At 38.7% G+C, this 26,541-nt stretch overlaps 1 protein-coding gene across 1 annotated transcript in view; it reads right to left on the reverse strand.

The window, feature by feature from the left end:
- Window positions 1-25,073, reverse strand: part of anne (polyamine-transporting ATPase anne boleyn) — a 91,562-nt gene extending 66,489 nt beyond the window's left edge. Inside the window, exon 1 of the mRNA XM_073992828.1 lies at window positions 24,466-25,073. The gene's annotated coding sequence lies outside the window, so the exon portion shown is untranslated. The remainder of the gene's footprint in view (window positions 1-24,465) is intronic.
- Window positions 25,074-26,541: the final 1,468 nt, after the last annotated feature.

Here is a 26,541-nt window from a genome sequence, read left to right on the forward strand (position 1 = left end):
CGTTCTAGAGTTATCTTGCGCTCCAACCACCTCACACGGTGCCATAGGGGCTTTTTGCGCCTTTCCGGCCATTTTCTCAGGAAGTATGGACTTGCCACTGATGAAACTGGTACCGTCGTATAGGGGAAAGTGAATACAAGTTGTTTCAACAAAAATCGAAGCGATTCGAGAGCAGGTCCTAAACTGAACTTATCCAAAATTTTGTGTGGGAGGTACCCGAAGGAGTGGACCGATTGAGTCCATATTAAAACCTTATCTAAGTCAGGTACAAATTTCACGATTTGCAAAGTATGGACCAAATTTTCCGAACATTTTCGAACTTTTGTGTGAAAGGTACCGGAAGGAGTGGACCGATATAGCTCATCTTCGAACTTAAACTAAGTTTGGGCAAAATATTACGAAAGCCAAAAATTGAACCGAATCGGTTCATCCGTTCGAGAGTTATCGTGCGCACCAGCCAGCCAGACAGACGGACGGACATTGCTCAATCGACTCCAATTTGTCTGAAACACATTTCTTCCAAACATTCTTGGGGTCTCAAATTATTATTTCGATGAGGCACATTTTGCCCGTATGAAAATGGTCTCAGATTGCATCTTTTCCCAAATTTTTAAGCTTTTGCGGATTCAATTAATTTTTATGAGGAAGGTACCTCAAGGAAAGACTGTCATAACTACATATATCGACTACAAATTCCCTAAACTGGAAAGGTAGAGGATTTTTTGCACCTAGATCCCAAGTATGACTGGCGTCCACGCTCATAATAATTATTTAACTTTTGAGAAAGGCCCGCCCTCCCTGTGGTTTCTGCGGCGCTTCCAAACAATGTGATGTAATTTATGGTAGTAGTTGTTGTTGTAGCAGTATTTGATATATTAGTATTTTCGTTCCTCCACTTAATCTTGCTCTGGGGTATCCCCAGTTCTAAGAATGCGGCCGCCTTGGATGGGATGTAACCACAAATCTACTGAAGTTATTTGAGTAAGTTTGGCAGGGCAGCTGAAAAGAAGCAGGGTGTCCGTGCGGGCCTGTGGCGCATGCTGGACAGATGTTTTGGACGGTGTCATCGATCCTTGCCCTATTGGAATTAAAACGACTGCACCATACCGAAGCGTAGTTGAGCCAAGACTACACTGGTTTGTCATCGCAGCTGACTCTTCTCAGTTGCAATAGATGGGGGATGTTCTCCGAAGACCACATTCACAATAGATCTGTCCGTGTGAATCCTATTTTGACCTGATCTAGGAGTTCTCTCATATAACGTTGGACCTCTCTTTCTACATCATGAAGATTCCTCCTGACATGCCTGGGTGGGGGGTCCTATCCACCATATTGTGTTTAGGGTGGCTCTCACAGTAACCCCCGAGCAAGTACTACAACGAAAGCATGTCATTGTGTTGCTGTACTGAAAGAATCTTTGCCTCCTCATGCAGATTGTTCACTGAAGACATAAGGATTAGCCATGTTTCAGTTCTCAGGACGGCATTCTTACATATTTTTCCATCGCGTTGCACTTATATTTGCAGACCACACAGGCGCCACATAGCTTACACAGGCCGACCTATCGCGTTTTATGTGCTCAATAAGGTGTCTTTATCTGCAAAACAAGTGCTGCCGGTTAGGGACTTGAGGGCTTCGTTCCTACATCTCATATTTTCGCAGATAAAATTTTGGGATAGCTAGTGGTAGGAATTCTGCCACCATCGACCAGGACATTTAACGCTCTTCTGACCTCTGCAATACATGTGGTGAACAGAGTGGCCGTTGGTTTAGTGGCTTGCGAATATTAGCATATTCCTCGCTTGAAAAAAGGTGGTAAGATGAGTAAAATAGAATTTTAGCCTTTCACAAATGACATCAGGGAAAGTATCTGACGCCTAGATCGTACCATCAACGCATACATAACGGGGTCTCAATTCCATCTGGAGGTTAAGGAATACAGGAAAGATATAGGTTAAAAAGTTCCGGAGATATCACCCCACCTTAGGGAACTCTCTGTTTCACTTTTGGGAGCTTGGACTTCTTATTTCTGAATCACACGTACGAATGGCGTCCGCACATATACTTGATTATCCAACGTTTCAAACTTGGCCGAAGGGTAGTCTGCTTGATGTCCTCCAACAGCGTGGAGTGTTTGACAGGATCAAATCAATTTGATTGGTCAAGCATCATCTTGTTCTGGTTGAGTCTCGATTGATGTGTGGAGATGGCGTGAGCGCTGTTGTCGTGTGCTTATAATCGGCAACTAGATAGCTATTTCTGACGCTGGGGATAACTAAAGCCTCAATGGTCTCTACTACAAAAGCGAAATCGGTCTGTACGATTCACCTTTGCTGGCTTCCTTACTGCGTGGCTTCAGTAGCGGGATCACCCTGCCTATTTTCCAGACTTCGGGAGGTACAGGTTTACTCGACTCTCGGCACATCCAGCTGTTTCACCATTACCATGAAGATTACATCAAGGCCCAAAGCTTTTAGAGTTCTTTATAACAATCACAACACCATCCATTATAAATTGTGATGGTTCATTATCGGCAGTAAGAGATCTAATGCGTCGTAGTACTCTTCTGTTTGCCCTTTCACTCACGGGGTGCTCGAGAAACGGTCGATTGAAATAACTTGCGCAACTCTTCGGATCAGTCAGCGTAACGTCGCCAAACGTGACTGACTGAGGTCCTATCTTCCTTTTTTCCAGGGTTTGAGAAAGACTTAACCGTTGCCCACAATTCACTTATTCCGGCTCCAATGTTGCAACTCTTAAGATGAGTTAGCCACTTCTTAACTTCCAGTTTCAGCTCCCTGACTCATCAGGGGTCACTGGAGTTGGCACGACCGGCAAAACTTAGAGCTATCAATCTTCTTAGCCAGCACTATATCCCTCTGACCATTTTCCAGGGCCAAATGCCACAATCCATGATGAGCATTATAGTCCCCCAAGACCAGACGGTTATGATCTTCCAAAAGCTTGCTTATGTTGGGCCTATGACCTGAAGTACAACTATTTGTCGCGGAATGTATACGTTAAGCAACTCCATCTCGGCAGTTCAACACCTGACTGCTACCCCCACATACATTCCATGTACGGGTCATTAGTGCCAGGCTCAAGCTAGATATGTCTGTACTGAATAGACTGTTGGAATAGGCAAGCCCAATACGTTGTAACCACCACAACGCTGTAAGATGCAGTTGTTGTTGTTGTAACAGTGTTTGTTATTATGTTTGTATGTTCGTTCTTTGTTCAATCTGGCTCTGGTTCTATCTCCAGTTCCAGGAAAGTGGCTGTTTCGATGGGATGTAACCACAGATCCACTGAAGTTAGATGAGTAGGGTTGGCTGGGCAGTTGAACAGGTGTTTTGTGTCTTGCGGGCCCATGCCACATACTGGGTAGATGTCTTGCACGGCGCGGTCGATTTCCGCCCAATAAGAATTTAGGCGACTGCAATATCCCGAGCGAAGTTGAGCCAAAACTACTCTAGTTTGTCGTGGCAGCTGACGCTCCTCAGCTGCAATAGATGGGGGATGTATTTCGAGGACTTTATTCACACTATAATTTCTTAAGGCTGCAGTTGTTGTTGAGCTTGGTTTCCTGCGCGCCGCGACTTTTTTATTATTCCGATTCTTGAAATCCACAATATTCTCGATTTTACCCTTGCAATTAAACTGCAAAAAGGAAGCATTTTCAGGGATTGGAACAGCAACGGCTGGTATTAAGTGATATGTGTGCGACTGTTGTTGGGGGAACTGCGGGCGAGTCGTGTATTCTGATGATGACGACTCACTGGAGTCTGTGGTCACGCAGCATGCATCAACATAGTCCATGTCGTAGTCCCTCTCTCATTGACAAGTCCAGAACAACCCCTAAAATGCACCTGCTCCCTGCATCTATTGTATGTCACCGACATTTGAATGTGATGGATGCGAATGTAACGGAGCAGACATTTCCGGGATATGCTCAGTTCAGGTTCAGTAATGCTGTTATGGTACTATACATTATCTAGTAATCATTTGAGTATGACAGATCTGAAACTACATCTCATCGATTTTTTTCAAAGCTTGGATTTTTATAAAATATAAAATATTTTTTCCAAGATCACTTTTTTATAAAATTTTTTTAGTGCGTAGATTTTTTATGAAATCTTATTTAAGGCGTGGATTCTTAATTAAATATTTTTTTCAGTGCGTAGAAATTTTATGAAATATTTTTTAAGACGTAGATTTAAAATATTTTTTTGAAGTCGTCGTAATTTTTTATAAAATATTTTTTTTTTTGTAAGTTGTACATTTTCTATATATAATCTTTCAAGGCGTAGATTTTGTATAAAAAATTTTTTTAAGTCGTAATTTTTTAAAAATATTTTTTAAGGCGTGGAATTCTTATAAATTTTTTATAAAGGCTTATTCCTAGTTTAGCTATAACTGTCGGATAAATCTGAAATTTTTTTCATAGATAGATCTCGATGCCCTTTTTTTTCAATACAAATTCCCATATGAATTACAGCTTTTTTACACAAATTAAATGTTTTTGGAGTATATGAGTTTTCATATGAGTTATATAAGTTTTATGAGCACCCAAGGAGCATTTTATTTTAATTTTTGAAAAAATTTAAATTTTTTGTATTTTCTTATGTGAAAAATTTGTGAAAATTTTTTTTTTTACTTTTTTTTTGAAAATTTTTTTTAATTTTTTTTTGGCGTTTTTATAGTTTATTTATTGGCGTTTGGCCATCCTTAATATATAAGAAGATATAAAAACACAAAAGCACTGATATTTTGATGAAAAATAGTACAAAAATTCAAAAGTTTAAATTTGACATTGAATTGCTCTGCAACTACCAGACCGAATTTGACCGCTTATAATTCACCGGAAAGCTGACTGTGTTATCTGTCTAACAAAAATGGTGAAAATATCTCTATCCGTTCAAAAGTTACAGAATTTTGACTAGGAAACAACGATTTTGAACCACTGTGCGGCGGTCGTAACCGGTTATCCGATTATTTGAACCGAAATTACGGGTAAAAACCGGATATATAACCGGGTTTTATGGACCGATATGCGTATCAAAAGAAAGCTTAAAATATTACATTGTTAATGATTTATTTTCTGTTAAGATGCTAAACCCGGTTTGGGAGTTAGAGAAAAAAGTGTATTTTTATTATATTTTTTGCTTAAAAATTCTGGTAATTATTAAAACTTTAAGGAAAAAAACGTACAATTTTAAAGAAACTGTTGTCCGCGTAGCTTAAATTTGAACCCGTCCATAGGAGAAAGTCTTAAATTCTCGGCCGAAGGCCGTCATACTTAAGAAAACTTACATTTTTTAAAAAATTTTTGTCCGCGTAGCCGAAATTTGCACCTGTCCATAGAAGAAAACTTAAAATTTTAAAGAAACTTTTGCCCGCGTACCCAAAATTTTTTTACCGTAATTTCGGTTCAAATAATCGGATAACCGGATATGACCGCTGGCAAAATTTTATATTTTCATAATCAGGGCATCGAGATCTATCTATGGTGAAAATTTGAAGTCGATCGAACTAGGAATGTTCCTTTTTATAAAACATTTTTTCAAGGATTGATTTTTTTATAAAACATTTTTTCATGTCATAAATTTTTTATAAAATATTTTTCCCAAGTTCAATTTTTTATAATTTTTTTTTTTTTTCATTGCGTAGATTTTTTATGAAATTTTATTTCAGGCGTGGATTCTTTATAAAATATTTTTTCATTGCGTAGGGTAAGTGCACCAGTAGTCGGCACTTTAAGGATTCTCGTATCTTTAGCCGTGTGTAATTCCGAGTCTAAAAGTCCAATCAAATTGAATTTAAGTTGTTATGATTCGTTATTTTGTGTAGTTTTAGATTATATAAACAATTTTGTTGATTATTTCTGTTCAACATGCAAAAATTACAATTTTAGTGAAATACTGTTTTTTTACCAGTAGTCGGCACCATTACCCAATAGTCGGCATGATTTTTATAGAATATTTTTCAAGTCGTACATTTTTTATAAAATATTCTTTCAAGGCGTAGATTTTTTATAACAAATTTTTGAAGTCGTAATTTTTTTTTAAAATTTTTTGCAAGTTGTAAATTTTTTATAAAATATTTTTGCAAGTTGTAAATTTTTTATAATACATTTTTTCAAGTCATGAATTTTTTATTAAATATTATTTTCAAGCTATAAATTTTTTATAAAATATTTTTAAGGTGTAGATTTTTTATAAAATATATTTTTGGCCGTAAATTTTTTATAAAATAGTTTTTCAATGCGTGGATTTTTTATAAAATTTTTTATAAAATATTTTTTCAGTGCGTAGATTTTTTATGAAATATTTTTAAGGTGTGGATTTTTTATAAAATATTTTTTCAAGGAGTAAATTTTTTGTAAAATTTTTCTTTACTCATAAATTTTTTATAAAAATGTTTTCAGTGCGCAGATTTTTTATGAAATCTTATTTAAGGCGTGGATTCTTCATAAAATATTTTTTCAGTGCGTTTTCCAAGTCATAAATTTTTTATAAATATTTTTAGAAGGCTTGGATTTTTTATAAAATATTTTTTCAAGTCATACATTTTTTATAAAATAGTTTTTCAAGTCTTAAAATTTTATTAAATAGTTTTTCAAGGCGTGGATTTTTATATAAAATATTTTTAAGTGGTAAATTTTTATAAAATATTTGTTTAGTGCGTAGATTTTTTTATGAAATATTTTTTAAGGCGTGGATTTTTATATAAAATATTAAAGTGGTACATTTTTTATAAAATATGTGTTTAGTGCGTAGATTTTTTATGGAATATGTTTTAAGGCGTGGATTTTGATATAAAATATTTATTCAGTGCGTAGATTTTTTATGAAATATTTTTCAAGTCGTGCATTTTATATAAAATATTTTCCATATAATTGATTGATCATCATCAATATGAGAGAAGTCTCCCATTGTCCCTTCAGTGATGTACGTGGGAATATTTTGAATATTTCGAATAAAAAGATTTTCCAATGACACAATATGGAACGAAAAGTTTTGGTTAATAATTGATAATGATTCAACATTGCATGCTTAAATCTCTAAAAAGATCATACAATATTTCTTTAAAATGGTTTCAATAACATTTATCTATGGTATTTAGTGAAAGGTTACACCCACCTACCACAAATAAAATTCGTTCTTTGTTCCATATTCGAAACGTTCTTTCTTTGTTAGCCTTTTTTTCGGCCACACATATCTAAAATTTGCATGGTGGCTTCGGGCTGGAGATAACTTTGAACATAGAAAAAAAGAAACCTACATACCTACATGCACATCTAATCAATAACAAATTCTGTGGAGTGTGTCAAGCTAAAAATAAAGGTGTCGTCAACAGCTGTTGTCAGTCACTGCACGGCATGCATGATGGAATAAAAAAGAATGACCACAATTGTTTTTTTTTTTTTGTTTTGTGCAACGAGTACTCTAAATATTGATTGGAAATCACCTCAAAGCGTTTAAAGCTCTTAGATATGTTGGTGTGAATGTAAACAATTCTTGAAGTTCTTACAAAAAAAAAAAGAAATAAATTTTGCATAGACAGATAATAATAATAAAAATGCAATATGTATATTCAACAAAACTTCTTCACAAATAAACAAACAAAAAAATAGATTTCAAATTATTGATTGAGAATCATGATAGAATACCATGTTGAGAATAATAATGTGAGAATTTCTACACTTTAGAATTGAAGAATTTTTAATTTCTGAAATCATGAAAGCATTTGGGGGCTAAGGAATACGTTACCCTCGCTGCCATACTATGAAGTGTGCAAAGGATTTTGTTTAAAACCACTCTTTAGGCTGTTTTGAGTGGGATGATGGATGTATAACTTTCTGATTTCCTGCTTGAGTTTCGAACGCCCGGACTCCCAAGGTCTTATTACTGACACACTTTACACCAACAACGGTAAACGCTATAGTAGCACATTTTTAATGCAGGGAATTATTTTTATTATTTCGAAATTTTATTTAAATATTAAGAATGTGTTATCTATTTACCCTAATATTTCGCCGTGAATATGTTTATTTTACTGTGCAAAGAAATCGTATATTCATACAAACATATCTTTCATAAAAACCAAATAAAACAACGAAAAACTTGACAATTTACAGCAGTCCAAGCTGACATATGCACAAAAATAATGACAGATATCACTCAAATTTCAACAACCATATCTATGTAGATATGTATGTATGTATTTGGGTGTGTGTTTATATCCAAATAATGTACGTAATTAAAGATACCAAGCCCAGAGGTATCATATAGCGCGCCTCAGATCACCAAATAATGATCAGTCATTTTTGTGCGAGACATTTGCGATTAGTGACGACTACGACCACTCATCACCTTTGCTTGGTGACAGAGCGAGCGACCAGCAATTTGTAGAATATTTTGGATAATTTAAAAGGTGGGTTATAAAAAATCCACTTAAATTGAATAAACAATACAGGAGGTGGACTTTTGTTAGGTATGTTGGGAAATTTTACACATATATATGTATATAATCAAATACACCAACCTTGTTGGAGGTTGTAATAAATCACCATTTTTGTAGAAAAGCAAGTAAAAAGGAATCAGTCAGTTTTTGCGACAGCTAAATATCCTCAGCATATGGCTAAATGTCCTATGAACAGAAGATCCCCAATTTTAAAAATAATTTTCGTAGGTGATAAAAGATGTTATGGAAATTTCCAGCGTACATTTAAGCGCTTGAGCGATGAGTATCCTAAACAGTGGGCTGACAGTCTCGGCCACTGACAGACCCGGTCATCAATACCATAATGCTTATTATATTGGAAGAATACTACTTGGGAGGGATTACTAAAAACAAGTAAAAAAGTATCAGTCGGCTTTGCCGACAGAGATATACCCTCAGCCTGTGTATATTGAAACAATTTTTTCCCAAAAAAAATTATTTACGGGGTTTTATAAATTTTGGGCGTTTGAACCGACAAAAATGTCGATTAGGATTAAAAATCAAAAATTTTGCGGAGGAGATACTAAAAGGAGTGGATCGACATTGACCATTATGGAAGTGGATCTCCAGCCACTACATATGGTGCCATAGGGGTTTTTTACACCCTTCGGGCTGTTTGCTCAATAAGTATGGACTTGCCCTTAAAAAAACTTTTACCATCTTAATTGAGGCAGCGAATGCAAGTTGCTTCAACAAAAATCAAAGTGATTCGATATCAGGTCTTCAAGTGAACTTATCCGAAATTTTGTGTGGGAGGTACCGGATGGAGTGGACAAATATAGTCCATATTTGAACCTGATCTATATCTGGTAGATATATTAGGATGTGTAAAGTATTGACCAATTCGGCCACTCCCTTCAAGAGTTACCGTACGAACAATTTTTCCGAACATTTTTGAACTTTTGTGGGGTTGGTACCTGAAGGAGTGGACCGATATGGCTTATCTTCTAACTTAAACTATGTTTGGACAAAATATTACTAAGGCCAAATGTTGGACCGAATCGGCAGATCCGTTCTAGAGTTATCTTTCGCTCCAACCACCTCACGAGGTGTCATAGGGGTTTTTTGCAACTTTCATGCTATTTTTTCAGGAAGTATGGACTTGCCCCTAAAGAAACTTGTACTGTCGTATGGGGGCAGTGAATACAAGTTGCTAAAACAAAAATCAAAGCGATTCGAGAGATGGCCCTAAACTGAACTTTTCCGAAATTTTGTGTGGGAGGTACCCAAAGGAGTGGACCGATTGAGTCCATATTGAAACCTTATCTAAGCCTGGTACACATTTCAGGATGTGCAAAGTATGCACCAAATCGGTTACTTCCTTCAAGAGTTATCGTGCGCACAAATTTTCCGAACATTTTCGAACTTTTGTGTGGGAGGTACCGGAAGGAGTTGACCGATATAGCCCATCTTCGAACTTAAACTAAGTGTGGGCAAAATATTACGAAAGCCAACATTTGAACCGAATCGGATCATCCGTTCGAGAGTTATCGTGCGCTCCAGCCAGCCAGACAGACGGATGGACATTGCTCAATCGACTCCAAATTGTCTGAAACACATTTCGTCCAAACATACTTGGGGTCTAAAACCATTATTTCGATGAGGCACATTTTGCCCGTATGAAAGTGTATATACAATCGCTGCCTAAAGGCTGAGGGTATAAAAAGGATATCTCATATGTAGCACTCAAGATGGCATTCCATCGAACATCAATCAAACTTGGATATCGTTTAATTAATGTCCGAACACCATGAACATTTTGAATCGAAATTAAGATGATTATCAAGTAGTGCCAGTCCTCGTTAGCATAAATGCTGAGGATATAATTATAGTGCGAAAGGTGTATGGAGTAACCCTAAATATTGATTTTCACGTCATGGTCACAAGGACTACCCGCTATAAAAATTTCAACACGATCTCTGAAGTTGCCTTAAACTGGATTAAAGCATAAAGAATGGAATGGAAAGACATAGTCCATTGGAAATGGATGTGGACAGTAAATTAATTGACCACACAAAAACGATACTAATAGAAACATGTGTTCCGATCCCAGAAAATGCATCCCTTTTGCAATTTAATTGCAATTGACTCCGAGGTCGAGGAAATAGTGTATTTCATGAGTCGAAAGAATATTATGGTCGCGGCGGTGCAGGAAGCCAAGCTCAATAACAACAACAGCTTACAGCGTTGTGATGGTAGCAACGTAACTGAGGAAGGATCGCAGCAGAAGTGGATGTGGAGGATTAGCATTCCTATTGCACTAGTCTGTTCAATATGGACCTATCTCGCTTGAGACTGGCTCTAATGACCCGTACATGGAAAATATGGGGTTAGCAGGCAGGTGTGGAACTGTTGGTATACTGCTGGCTGAGCAGATTAATAGCTCTACGTTTTGTGGTCAATGATTACTCCCCCAAAAGGATTAGCGGAGAGTTTCACAGTTTGCCAGACATAACCATCGTGTCATCTGATCTGACAAATGACGTCACCTGACAACCCGTCGCTTCTCTTGGGTCAGACCAACTCCCCATAATTCTCTCCATGGATGGACGCTTGTTCCGGCCAGTGGCTGCCACCTCAGTATATACATGATAGTATTTTTTTTATCATTTTTCTGTGTTAGTAGCAGCATATCCCGGAATGCCTGCTCCGGATTCTTTTGGTCCGTGCCGGCAAGCAGGAAACCCAGGACCAATATGGATGTGCTCAGTTTGCAACATCCGCATCCACCACACTTAACCTTCGATAAAATGCAATAGATTCCGGGATTGGGTGCATATCAGGGGTTGTTCTGGACCATACGAGGTTGGTACACAGCCCCCAGTGAGTCGTCGACATCAGTATACACAACTCCTCTGCAGTCCTCCCAACAGCAGCCGCAGACGCAGCACTTAATACCAGCCGTTGCTGTTCCAATCCCCTAAAATGCATCATTTTTGCAATTTAATTGCAAAGGGCTCCAAGGTAAAATCGAGGAAATAGTGGATTTCATGAGTCGGAGAGTCGGAAGAATCTCAACAACAACTGCAGCTTACAGCGTTGTGATGGTTACAACGTCTGAGGAAGGATCGCACCAGAAGTGAAGGTGAGGGATTAGCTTTCCTATTGCACCAGTCTATTCAATACAGACAGACCAATCTCACTGGAGCCTGGCTCTAATGACTTGTACATGGAATGTAAGGGGGGTAGAAGTCAGGTATGTAACTGTCCAGGTAGAGTTGCCGAACGCATACATCTCGAATAGCTGTACTCCATGTTACATACCCATATTGGCCCGCTTTTGGATGGTCATAACTGGTTGGTCTTGGGTGACTTTAATGCTCATCATAAGTTGTGGCATACGGTCCTCGGCAATGACCAGAGGGGTATAGTGCTGGCTGAGCAGATTGATAGCTCAACGTTTCGCACTGTCAATAAGCACACGCCTACCAGAATTAACCGAGAATGTCACAGTTCACCAGACATAATTGTCGTGTCACCAATGCACGGCAGCTGTTACCCCAATCCCACGGCAGCTGTTTACCTCAATCCCACGGCAGTAGGTTCTTTTGTACCGAATTGAGCAGAAACCATAGTGTTGCCAACCCAGCATCAAACATATGCTTCCACCTAGGTTTCATGCTGCTACAACAACAATAATGTGTCACCTGGTCTGACAAATGATATAACCTAGCAACCCGACGTTTCTCTTGGGTCAGACCATCTCCCCATATCGTCTTCATCAGCAGACCACCGATTTCATCGCCTCTGAACGCCGACCATTCATCAATCATTGGAATGCTAATTGATCTACCCAACCCTTCTTATGTTCGGGTAGCGGAAATGACGTTCCGAGACATCATCACTGCTGGAGTCGCTCGCCATATACCTCCTCATCGAATATCCGAAGTGAGACCAAAATTTCCAGCAGTGGCGTCGGGATTAGCAAATGAGCGTAATGAGCTCTACCGTGCCAACCCATTTACCTCATAGTTAGGGAGCTGACACAGAAAGTTAACAGGTTTGTCGATGAGCATAAACAAAACAAGTGGTTAAATCATCGGAAGAGTTGCAAGATTGGAGCCGAAATAAGTGAATATTGGGCAAGGGTTAAATCACTTTTGAACCCTGGAAAGAAGGAAGATAGGACTTCAGTCACGTTTGGCGACGTTACGCTGACTGGTCCGAAGAGGTGCGCAAGTTATTTTAATCGACAGTTTGTTGAGCTCCTCGGGAGTGACAGGGCGAAGAGAAGAGCACTATGTGACATTAGATGTCTTCCTGCCGAGACGGACCCACCACAATGTACAATGGATGGTGTTGCGAATGTCATCATGAAGGTTAAATAATCCAAAGCTTTGGGACCTGATGGCATCTCCATTGTAAAACTGAAAAAAAACTGGTTGTGCCTGGGGTCGAGTATCTCACTAAAGTTCTCAAGCTATCGCTAGACACAAACATCGTTCCCGAAGTCTGGAAAATGGGCAGGGTGGACCCGCCACTGAAGTGAATCATAAAGACCGATTTCGCTTTTGTGGCCCGTAGGAAAGATCCTTGAGGCTTTAGTAGTCCCCAGACAGAAATAGCTATCCATTTTCCGATCATCATCATGGGTCCCGTAAGCAGCACAGCACAACAACAGTTCTCCTCGACATCTCCACACATATTAGTCGACGAGTCCTCGACGTGGACTCAACCAGCGAAAACCGTGTGATAGAACAGTGATGGTGACGCTTGACTTATCAAACGCCTTTGCTACTGTCAAGCATTCCACGCCAAGTTTGAATAATCAATTATATGTGTGAACATCAGTCGTCAGTTCAGGAACAAGAAGTTCAAGCCCCGTAAGTGAAACAGGTAGTTCCGCAAGGTGGGTTATATCTCCGGAACTGTTTAACCTTTACCTAGCCTGTATTTCACACCCTCCAGAGGGCATTGAGATCGTAACATATGCGGATGATGGTACTATTTTGCCGTCAGGTACCTTTCCAACATTTATGAAAGGCTGAACTCCTATTTGACCAATCTTACCACCTTTTTTCATGCGGTCACTCTGTTCACCACATGGGCCGACGGCAGAGGTGAGAACAGAGTTGAATATCATGATCGGTGGTAGCAGACTTCCGGCACTAACTATCCCCAAAATTCTAGGGGTCACATTAGACAGCATGTTCATGACGTCCGCGCATGCCATCGCTATCTGCGACAAGCTGAGATGTAGGAACAAGGTCATGCAGTTGGTGTGCAGTTAAAGAAGCCTTACGGACTGGTCCGTCTGTGGTAATTCTGTTTGGTCTGTGAATGTAAGTGCAACGCGATGGAATAGTATTCAAACCTGTCAGAATGCTGCCCTGAAAACTGCAACAGTGCACCATCTACATGAGGAGACAATGATTCTTACAATACAACAACACAATGGCTTGCTTTCGTTGCAGTACTTGCTCGGGTGTTACCGTGAGAGTCATCCTAATCACCACTATATTTTGGATAGGACAAGAGAGAATCCCTAGATCAACAAGCAGCCATAAACAACAACCGTGTGAATGCGGTTCTCGGAGAACATCCCCTAGCTGAGCAGTGTCAGCTGCCACGACAATTCAGAGTAGTTTTGGCTCCACTACGCTCGGGATGGTGCAGCCGTTTTAATTCCAATTGGGCAAGGATCGACGACACTGTGCAAAACATCTGCCCAGCATGTGGCACAGGTCCGCACGATACACTGCACCTGTTCAAGTGCTCTGCAAAACTCACTCAACTAACTAAAGTAAATCTGTGGTTACACCCCATCGAAGCAGCCAGATTCCTAGAACTGGAGGTAGATCCAGAACCAGACTAAACAGAAAAAACATACATATGTACAAACATATAAAATATTGTTACAACAACAAAATATCCCACTACGTAGTGATTTTGTAAGATTGAGGTCTTTGCGTAACCCTCAATTATTGTACCCCAGATTTTCGTCCCGAACTGGTGAAAAATCTTTTGTTGTTCGGGTTGATAGATTATGGAATCAGTTGCCGCTAGAGCTTCGACGCTTTAATGGTTTGACAGGAGAATATAGAGCAAGGTGCTTTGAGTACTTGCGGAATAACTCCTTATGATTTTATGAGTTGTGTTTTTACTTAATTATGGGTTATTATATATTTTTTTGTTTTTTAATTTTATTTGTTTTGTTGGGCTGGGGAGCCATATTTGCATTGTTAAATTTGCTTAGATTTATCTTTATATTCACTTTGTGTTGTAGTGCTATACTTGTTCCATGTTTGTGGAGCGAATTATAGGGAATGATTATTTCTTCCTGATCCCTTCTCTTGCTCTACTTTTCTAAGTATTGGCTTAGAAACCCAACAAAATGTTCGATGACAGATCATGAGTTGAATCATAGGTGCAAGTGACTTGTCATAGGTGCAAATTTAGGTGAATCACCGATGAAATTTACAAGGGAGTGACACCTGATTTCACCTGTTCATTGTCACGGCATTTTGCACCAGTTCATTGTCACGGCATTTTGCACCAGTTCATTGTCATGACATTTTGCACCAGTTCATTGTCATGGCATTTTGCACCAGTTCATTGTCATGGCTTCTTGCACCAGTTCATTGTCATGGCTTCTTGCACCAGTTCATCGTCATGGCTTCTTGCACCAATGCTTTGGATCCGGATTTTTGCCAATCAGAAATGAAATTCGCAATACAATTATGTAATTTGTTGAATTAATAAGAATACAATGCGCAGATGATTTGTATCGCCAGATGTTATTTTTCTTTATTTTGTATGTAATTTTCAAAATTATATATTATATTAATCTGCCATATCATATTTATCTCTTCCGATGGCTGCAAGATACTTCTTTCAACTTGGGGGTTCCGTTTTTCCAATATTCGATAAATTATGTGTCAATCTCTGAACCAAGCTCATCGTTTGGGAAATCTAGTATAAATTTGAATTCTGTTATTTTATTTCAAAAGAAAAAGCTTATCCTGTAATAGTTACCACGTTATGGTCTCTTTTATACTTATTTTACCGATCTCCTACTTTGCTTCTCTCACTTTGCATGCCATGCTTGTGATATCGTGATCTTTCCATTGGAGTTTTGTTCCCTCGGGTCGCATAACGTCAAATGGCTCGTATTCATATGCCGGTGGCATCTTTATCCATTCTGTTAACATGGCCCAACCAACCCAATAATTGCAGCTCGATATGTTTTACTATATCGGTGTGGGTCGGCTGGGGAAGCTCGTGGTTTATAGACCGGGTCTTTTTCATACTTCTTTTTAATATCCACAAATCGAAACAGGTTTCCAAACACAAAATATATTTTTCTTTTGTTTTATATCAATTTACATTGTATTTTTAATTAAAATATATAAATTTTGCCACTATCGACCACTTTCATCTGACTTTTATTTTCATTTTAACAATTACTTTTGCAAGTACACAATTATTCGGGTATATGAGTATTTGATAATTTATTGTGCGGTTACTTATCAATTTATTTGAACTCATGATAATATTGTGACAAAGATCGGATCTTTCACGACTTCAATTGCACTCATGAAAATTCGATGAAAAAAATCGGATCTTTCATGACTTCGATTGCACTCATGAAAATTCGATGAAAAAGATCGGACCTTTCACGACTTCAATTGCACTCATGAAAATTCGATGAAAAAGATGGGATCTTTCACGACTCCTTTCGCACTCATGCAAAAGAACCAGTGAAATCATGATTTCACATGGAATCACTTCCATTTAATTTTGCTGGGGTATATACACTTTTATACGGGCAAAATGCGCCTCATCAAAATAATAGTTTTAGACCCCAAGTATGTTTGGACGAAATGTGTTTCAGACAATTTGGAGTCGATTGAGCAATGTCCGTCCGTCTGTCTGTCTGGCTGGCTGGAGCGCACGATAACTCTCGAATGGATGAACCGATTCGGTTTAAATTTTGGCTTTCGTAATATTTTGCCCCAACTTAGTTTAAGTTCGAAGATGGGCTATATCGGTCCACTCCTTCCGGTACCTCCCCCACAAAAGTTCGAAAATGTTCGGAAAATTTGTGCGCACAATAACTCTTGAAGGGAGTGACCGATTTGATCCATACTTTGCCCATCGTAAAATGTGTACCAGACTTAGATAATGTTTCAATATAGACTCAATCGGCCCACTCCTTCGGGTACCTCCCTCACAAAATTTCGGAAAAGTTCAGTTTGGGGCCATCTCTCGAATCGCTCTGATTTTTGTTTTAGCAACATGTATTCACTGCCCTCCATACGACGGTACAAGCATGAAAGTTGCAAAATTCCCCTATGACACCGTGTTAGGTGGTTGGAGCGCAAGATAACTCTAGAACGGATCTGCCGATTCGGTCCAAAATTTGGCGTTAGTAATATTTTGTCCAAACATAGTTTACGTTTGAAGATAAGCCATATCGGTCCACTTCTTCAGGTACCCCCCCTACAAAAGTTCAAAAATATTAGGAAAATTTGTTCATACGGTAACCCTTGGAGGGAGTGGCCGAATTGGTCCATACTTTACACATCTTAATATATCTACTAGATATAGATCAGGTTCAAATATGGACTATATATGTCCACTCCATCCGGTACCTCCCACACAAAATTTCGGATAAATTCACTTTAAGACCTGATATCCTATCACTTTGATTTTTGTTGAAACAACTTGCATTCGCTGCCTCAATTACGATGGAAAACGTTTTTTCAGGGGCAAGTCCATACTTCTTGAGCAAACACCCCGAAGGGTGCGAAAACCCCCTATGGCACCATATGTAGTGGCTGGAGATCCCCTTAATGGCCAATGTAAATACATTCCTTTTAGTATCTCCTCCGCAAAACTTTTCACCTCTAATCCTAATGAAACTTTTTCTCGGTTTAAATTCCGTTTTTTGGGAAAAAATTGTTTCAATATATAGAAGCTGAGGGTATATTTCTGTCGGCAAAGCCGACTGATACTTTTTTACTTATTTTGAATATTTTTGGGGAGGTATCAGAAAGTGTTGTTCGATATAGACCTTCTTGAAAATTGATTGAAACAATTTTGCGCTGTGCAAAGTTCCGGCAAAATCGAATACTCAATTCGTAAATTTTTAGAGCTTCGAAACCATTATCTCAGGAACACTTGCTGCCCTCGCAAAAAAATACCATCGTAATAGATAAGGATAACCTGTTCGAGACCTGTCTTTAAACTGCACTTTTGAGGAAAATTTTGACATTTTGTGTGTGAGATACTTGAAAGATTGGATCGATAGCCCATATTCGAACCTAATCGATGTCCGGATGAAACATGACGATGTGCAAAGTTTGGATCAAATCGGTTTCTGCCTCGAACAGTCTGTCGCGTGCATAATTTTCTTGAAAAATTGAATTTTTGTGGGAACGTTCTCCCCACTTTTCAATCTAACCTAAACTGATTGTTCAATCACAAGACCTGAAAGATCTGGTGATTTAAGATTAATTACTTCCCAATGAGTTGCCAAAAAATTCTAACTTCTAGCCCAAATATGAAGAAAGATCTTTAAAATCTCCAGCCAATACTAAAGAAATGTGTATTATAAACTATTTAACGACATTTATTTACAATCAACCACAATTTCAATATCAAGTGTACCTGATTATCGAACATGAACTATTTGAAGATATGATGGAGGAAGGAAATCGTTGATTTTATTGTGTCAAAAGAGTTAGATAAGCAAATGTCATAAACAAAGGCCGACTGTCTACACAGCCGCCGTTGTTAATTGAAATAATCTCTATAATTATAAAATTTGGTTTCTATTTTTTTTTTCAATATCATGGCTGGCCGCAACACGAATTAATTGTTTAATAAATTATCAAAGATTTGTTCGAAAGTACCTAATTAATTCTTATTAATTTCGTGACATAGGCGGCAAGGGGATTCCACTCAAAGTTCTCAGCACTTCTTTCAATTTTTTAAGGTGACAATAATTTCGTTGTAAATTTTGTTGCGGGTATTTTTCAAAATATTAAAATTTGCTAAATAATCATTAGTTCTAGGTTTTCTCCAATTGTTTATTGGTTACAATCAGTTTCAGTCGGTTAGTAGACAATAACAAACGATGGTTATCGGCCATAAATACAAATTGTGCACAAGTTTACAATTTGTTTAAAGGGAGGAGTTAAAAAACTATTAAAATGAATTAGGAGCCATTGCCGGCAGCTAAATACCCTTAGGCTATGACTGTACAAAACAAGTAAAAAAGTATCAGTCGACATTGCCGACAGAGATATACCCTCAGCCAGTGTGGAACGAAATGCTTTTTTCAAAAAAAAAAAAAAAAAAAAAAAAAAAAAACACGTAAAATCCCCCTATTTTCAAAACAATATGGATAGGATTAAAGCGCAAAAATTTGCGGGGATTTCGATAGATAGGGCTTTTTTTAAACTGATTTTCGACAATATTTAGCGAATATTTTCGAACTTTTGTGGGGGAGGTATCGAAAGGTCCACTCCTTCCACCTTCGAATTCCATCTAATATTCAGAGAAAGTGTGGACGAACGCAGTATTCGGTTCGAGTTCTCCAGTCACTACATATGGTGCCATAGGGGGTTTTTACAACTTTCGGGCTTTGTTCTCAAGCAGTATGGACTTGCCCTTGAAAAAAAACTTTTACTGTCGTAATTGAGGCAGCGAATGCAAGTTGCTTCAACAAAAATCAAAGTGATTCGAGAGCAGGTCTTAAAGTGAATTTATCCAAAAATGTGTGTGGGAGGTATCCGACGGAGTAGACAAATATAGTCCATATTCGAACCTGACCTATACCTGGTAGATATATTAGGATGTGTAAAGTATGGACCAAATCTGTCACTCCCATCAAGAGTTATCGTACGCACAATTTTTCCGAACATTTTTGAACGTTTGTGGGGGAGGTACCTGTAGGAGTGGACCGATATGGCTTATCTTCGAATTTAAACAAAGTTTGCACAAAATATTACGAAGGCCACGTTTTGGACCGAAACGGCAGATCCGTTCAAGTGTTATCTTACAACCACTACACACGGTGTCATAGGGGTTTTTTGCATCTTTCAGGCTATTTTCTCAGGAAGTGTGGACTTGCCTCTGAGGGAACTTGTACTGTCATATAGAGGGGGCAGTGAATATAAGTTGCTACAACAAAAATCAAATCGATTCGAGAGCAGGTCCTAAACTGAACTTTTCCGAAATTTTGTGTGGGAGGTACCCGAAGGAGTGGACCGATTGAGTCAATATTGAAACCTTATCTAAGTCTGGTACACATTTCACGATGTGCAAAGTATGGACCAAATCGGTTTCTCCCTTCAAGAGTTATCGTGCGCACAAATTTTCCGGTTTCTTCGATACCAGATTGACCTGGAACCACACAAAACGATTGTTCCGGCCAGGGGCTGCCACCTCAGTATAGACATGTTAGTATTTTTTATCGTTTTTCTGTGTTAGTAGCAGCATATCCCGGAATGCCTGCTCTGGATTCTTTTGGTCCGTGCCGGCACGCCGGAAACCCAGGACCAATATGGATGTGCTCAGTTTGCAACATCCGCATCTACCACACTTAACCTTCGATAAAATGGAATAGATGTCGGGATTGGGTGCATATCAGGGGTTGTTCTGGACCCGTCCATGCGAGGTTAATACACATCCCCCAGTGAGTCGTCGTCGACGACATCTGTATACAAGACTCCCCTCCCAACAGCAGCCGCAGATGCACAACTTAATACCAGCCGTTGCTGTTCCAATCCCCGAAAATGCATCCTTTTTGCAATTTAATTGCAAAGGGCTCCGTGGTAATATCGAGGAAATAGTGGATTTCATGAGGCGGAAGAATATCATGGTCGCGACGGTAGGAAACTAATCTCAACAACAACTGCAGCTTACAGTGTTGTGATGGTTACAACGTCTAAGGAAGGATCGCACCAGAAGTGAAGGTGGGGGATTAGCTTTCCTATTGCACCAGTCTATTCAATACAGACAGACCTATATCGCTTGAGCCTGGTTCTAATGACTCGTACATGGAATGTAAGGGGGTAGAAGTCAGGTATGGAACTGCCCAGGTTGAGTTGCCGAAGGCATACATTTGGAATAGCTGTAATCCATGTTACAGACCCATATTAGCCCGCTGGTTGGTCTTTTTGGTGACTTTCACGCTCATCATAAGTTGTGGCATACGGTCCTCGGCAATGACCAGAGTGTTATAGTGCTGGCTGAGCAGATTGATAGATAAACGTTTCTCACGGTCACTGAGGACGCCCCTTCCAGAATTAACGGATAGTATCACAGTTCACCAGACATAATTGTCGTGTCACCAATGCACGGCAGCTGTTTCCCAAGGCAGCAGGTTCTTTTGCACTGATTTGACCAGAAACCATAGTGTTTCGACCAGCGGCTGCCAACCCAGCATCAAACATTTGCTTCCACCTAGGTTTCATGCTGCTACAACAACAATAATGTGTCACCTGGTCTGACACAAATGACATAACCTGGCAACCCAACGTTTCTCTTGGGTCAGACAATCTCCCCCATATTGTCTTCATCAGCAGACCACCGATTTCATCACCTCTGAACGCCGACCTTTCATCGATCATTGGAACGCTAATTGATCTAGTTTCGCTAATCACCGTTTCAGAGATCGACCCAACCCTTCTGATATTCAGGTAGCAGAAAGAAGGTTCCGAGACATGATCACTGCTGCAGCCGCTCGCCATAAACCTGCTGGTCGAATACCCGATGTGAGATCGAATTTACCGGAATTAGCAAATGTGCGTGATGAGCTTCGTGGCACCAACCCCAGTGGGCAAAGGTTAAGTCACTCTCGAACCCTGGAAAGGGAGAAGATAGGACCTCAGTCACGTTTGGCGACATTAAGCTGATTGATCCGAAGATGTGTGCAAGTTATTTTAATCGAAGATTTGTCGAGCACCCCTGGAATGATACGAGGGCGAAGAGAAGAGTACTATGACGCATCAGATGTTTTCCTGCGAAGGATTACAATGAATGATGTTGCGTATGCTATCAGGTACGATATATCATCCAAAGCATTGGGTCCTGATGGAATTTCCATGGTTGTGCTGAAACAGCTGGATGAGCCTGGAATGGAGTCTGTTGTTAGCCAGCCTCACTGTTCCCGACGTCAGGAAATTGGGCAGGCAGGGTGGTCCCGCTACTGAAGCCAAGCAATGATACCAGCAAAAGTGAATCTAACAGGCAGATTTCGCTTTTGTCGCCTAAAGCAAAGACCCTAGAGGCCTTAGTCCTCCGAAGCGTCAGAAATAGCTATCTAGTTGCCGATCAACAGAATGAATTCTGTGAGAAGCACATGACTCAACCAGGATAAGCCGGTTGATAGAACAGTGATGGTGGCGCTTGACGTATCAAAAGCCTTTGTTACGGTTTGAGGACATCGAGCAGACACCCTGCGGCCAATTTTAAACTGTTGGATAACCAATTATTATATGGGGAATTCAGAAACAAGAAGTCCAAGCCCTGTGTAGTGAAATAGGGAGTTCCCACAGGTGGGGTGATATCTCCGAAACTATTTAACCTCTACATCTCCTGTATTCCGGCCCTCCAGGCGGCACTGAGATCGATGGTACCTTTCCTCATATCACTTGTGAAAAGCCTGCAGTCCTATTTGACTGATCTTACCACATTTTCCACGCTAGGAATATGCAAATATCCGCCATTAACCTACGGCCACTCTGTTCACCACATGAACGGACGGCAGAGATGTTAACAGAGTTGAAAATCATGATCGATGGTAGCAGAATACCGACCACAAACTACCCCAAAATTGTAGGGGTTCCATTCGACAGCATCTTCATGTCGTCCGCTCATACCAAAGCCATCTGCGTCAAGCTAAGAAGTAGAAGCAAGGTCCTCAAGTCCCTAACTGCAAGAACTTGGAGTGCAGACCTAGCTGACCACATATAACGCGATAGATCGGTATGTGGTAAGCTATGCGGCGCCAGTTTAGTTTGGCTACAAATTATAGTAAAAACACTACTAAAAATACTACAAATTCAGGAGGTACCGTTATATAGGCGATATAACAAAACATGGACCTATGTTGATAATTTTTGGTGGAGAAGGGAATTTCAAATGTCAAAACGCATGAAGTTCTGTCAAAAATGTACCTTAAATCCTAAAATTACCGAAAATCGGGAGTTGGCGTTCTTTGGCCGCAATACCAAAACATGAACCTATGTTAACAATTTTTGGTGGAGAAGTGTTGTGACCCCTAAGAACCTCAAATGTCAAATTACAGTTAGTTCGGTCAAAAATTATAGCTAAAATCCTCAAAATACCGAAAATTCGGAGGTAGCGTTATATGAAAGCTATACTAAAACATGGGCCAATATAGCCAATCTTCGAATTTGGCATGCCTATTGAAAAAAGATACTCGGGTGCAAAAATATAGTGCTCTATCTTAATTATTGTGGACACTAGAGTGATTACAACGGACGGACATGGCTGGATCGGGAACAAATTGATTATTCTACCAGCTGCCGAAAAAATCTGAAATTTTTACCACAGCTAGATCTTCTCGTCCTGATTACAATACAAATTTCTTGGGGGGAAGTCCAACATCCTGATATGGACCTCTAAAGTTTCGAAATACGCTCATTTATTACTAGATTTTTGGTAAGGGGAAAAATCCGCACCAGATCGACTCAGAATTTGATCCTGATCAAAAGTATGTACACTTTATAGGGTCGCAAATGATTAGTTCAAAGCGTTACAAACGGAAAACAAACCTAATGTACCCTTGGTGGACGGTATAAAAATACGAAGATCTACATGTCGTTTAGGTACACCAATCGAAACGGGTTGAAATTTGTACTACATATTATAACCATTTTAATCCCATTGATGTCCTTCAACAACATTAAGGTGAAACATTTCTTTTTCATACTTTCCCCCTAAAAACTATATATCGTTGTAATCAGGGAACCAAAGACTACATATGGTACAAATTTCAATCCAATACGACAGGTGTTCCTAAACGGCACTTGTGCCTAAATGGGGCTTAAATCTGTTCGCCAGTGTAATTACAATGAAATTTTATTACTATTTTTTCGCTTCAAACTCTGATAAAGAGAGTACGACGAACGTAATTAATCTACCCGGAAAAATGTTGCTCACATGATCTCTTTAACAAATACACTAACTGTTCGCAAAATAAAACAAAACAAACGGACAAACTGTAAAACTGACATTCATCATCCATCAGATTCAATGAGAGGAACATAAAAATAAATAAAACAATAAAAAAGAACACTAAAATTTCCCCGTCTACAAAAAATTAACACAATTCCTTCTGAGGCCGTGAGAGTGAGATACCATATAACCTACGAAAATATTTCGAGATATGTGTGAGAGTATGTATATATAGCAACCTTAAAGATAAATCTCCTGACAACAAGAAAGAAAGAATGAAAAAAACAGCTAAGACAAAATATATGAATGAATGGCAATAATTGTTTGTTGGTTGGTTGCGACAGACAGGTTAAGCAAACAAATCATAAAGACCCGAACCGCATTTCTTGCTTACAAAGTGGCCTTTAGTTGTCCAACAATTGGACTTGAGCAGAAGGATTTGTTGTTTATTTAACAATAATTGATAATTACACCATAATTGCCAATCAATGAAAGCGCACTCGGCCAGCGACGCCAGCAAAGCTAAAAAAACCGTATGGCAGGGAGCTCGAACAAATTTGTGGGAGGTAAAACGTATGGAAAATGTATGATTCATGGTGGCTGGCGAGCGACTCATGTTTTAACACAATTATACATGTGGATGGAACATAGTGTGTGGTGCATAATGTCAAAATGCGAATGGCAATGTCGTCACCAAAAAACGTCCATCATCATAAATTAAACTAGAAAAAGTTAAACAAACCCAGTTAGTTTCTGGCAAAAACAACAATCAACATAACTTGATCATAAGACAGACCATCTTCTTACCTTTTTCCTAGCAAGCGGTGTGAGTTGTTTGTGTGTGGGTCTGCTTGCGCAGTTTTGTGTAATCGCCAGTCGTCGCCGTAGTGCCTAAATCTTTACAAACACAAAAAAATTCTTGAATTTTTACTTCAATTAACAAGATAACACTTCATTTTCTCATTTATGGTTACGTATAATTTTTGCTTCACCATTTTTTTCGCTTTTTTTCTTTCTTCTTCACGTCAAACTGCGGATATAAGTATATTTCAGATACAATTTTTTTTCTCGATGAAATGAATTCACGACGACAAGAAGCACATGAAGAAACTAAACTATGAATTTTCTTCTAATTCTGTTCTCTCGCCAAAGAATCTTCTTTAAAATCACAATACTCTTTAGTTTGACAAATTTTCACATTAGCAATCATTGCAATGATTTATTTAAACTTTTTCAAGATAGGTTTTATTCATTAAGATATTTATAAATTGCCATTTGTTTTTTAATACTTTTTCTTTTAACGGGAACAAATTATCTGAACTCTGTCGAAATGCAAAATACAGTGTGCAGAAAAAAGTGTACACATACAAACGCAAATGTCATTCTCGAAATAAGCCAGCATTGCCAGAAATAAATGAAACTGAAGGAATGAAACAGCTGTCAGACACAGTTGGTGTGAGTACACACCAGTGTTGCCGTTTTGGGCATTTCGGCCCAAATTTGGGCCGAATAAAAAATAATTTTTAATTTTGGGCCGATGGGCGGCCCAAATCCCTTTTGGGCCGTTTTCATGCTAATAATTAATTAAAAATTTTAAACAATATTTTATAAAATATCAAATATTAGCCTTTGGGCTATTACTACATGCATACTTTTACTATTGGATGGATTTGTAAAATAAAGCAATTTGGTGGCATTAAAAATATAATTTTCACATAAGAACTTATGGCCTGTTTCTCTAAGACGAATTCAAATTCGTTCGAATTACTACCAAACTCCTGCTGTTGTAGGTTATATTTGTTTGATTGGAAATAAAAACAATTCAAATATATTTCAAACAAGTCAGTCGGCTTTGCAGACAGAGGTATACCCTCAGCCTATGTGAATTAAAACATTCATCTACGGACAGATAGAATGTATTTAGCGTCTCTTCAGAATTTTGTGGCCCTTTTTCAACATTTGAACTTGACGACAAAAATGTGGATAAGGAATTAACACAAATGTTGAACTTTTGTGGGGGAGGTACCCTTAGGGAGGACCGATATGGGCCATTTTAGAAGTTAAACTAAATTTTGACAAAATATTAGGAGATCCAAAGTTTGGACCAAATTGGTTGCACCATTCAAGCGATATCGTCCTAACATTTTAGTGACATTTTTTACATATTGGGGAGAAGTACCGGAAGTTGGGGACCGGTCTTGCCCCATGAAACTAAGTTTGGATAAAATATGACGAAGACCAAATGTTGCACCAAATCGGTAGAACAGTTCGAGGGACACATATGGTCACATATGGCTTTTTACAACTTTCGGGATGTTTTCCCATAAATGCTTAGGGTATAAAAACAGAAATTTGGTAGTAGTTCGAACGAATTTTTACTCGAATCGTCTTAGTGAAACAGGCCATTAATGCCAAGAAGGTCCTCCTAGTAGTTTAATTGTCACTTTTAACTTTTAGTTACCCGGGTTTTCAAATATATTTTTCGTGATACTTAAGTATTTGGTAAAGATTCATGCATTGTTTTCATAAATAAAAAAGTTCATAATAAATTGGTGGCAACGGAATCATGTCAATCTATAGGCTTTTTTCTATTTTTGGCATATATTTTACCTATAATTAACAACCTAAAGAATGAATTTCAAGCAGATAGTTCAGGTTTATCCTATACCCAAATAGTTATAGTTTGGATTTTGCGTACAGATTTATAGCGTTTCGGCTAACTTAAAGTTGAACGTAATGATTAAAATTGAAGGAGGACCTTCTTTTTATTAACGTTTAGTGTGAAAATTACACTTTTAATGCATGAAAATTGTTTTTTTTGCGTTTTCAAATTCATCCAATAGTAAAAGAAAGGATGTAATATGGGCTACTAAATACAATAAC

Source organism: Musca autumnalis, unplaced genomic scaffold (assembly GCF_047663935.1).
Source record: "Musca autumnalis isolate F117 unplaced genomic scaffold, ASM4766393v1 scaffold_5, whole genome shotgun sequence".
Classification (NCBI taxonomy): domain Eukaryota; kingdom Metazoa; phylum Arthropoda; class Insecta; order Diptera; family Muscidae; genus Musca; species Musca autumnalis.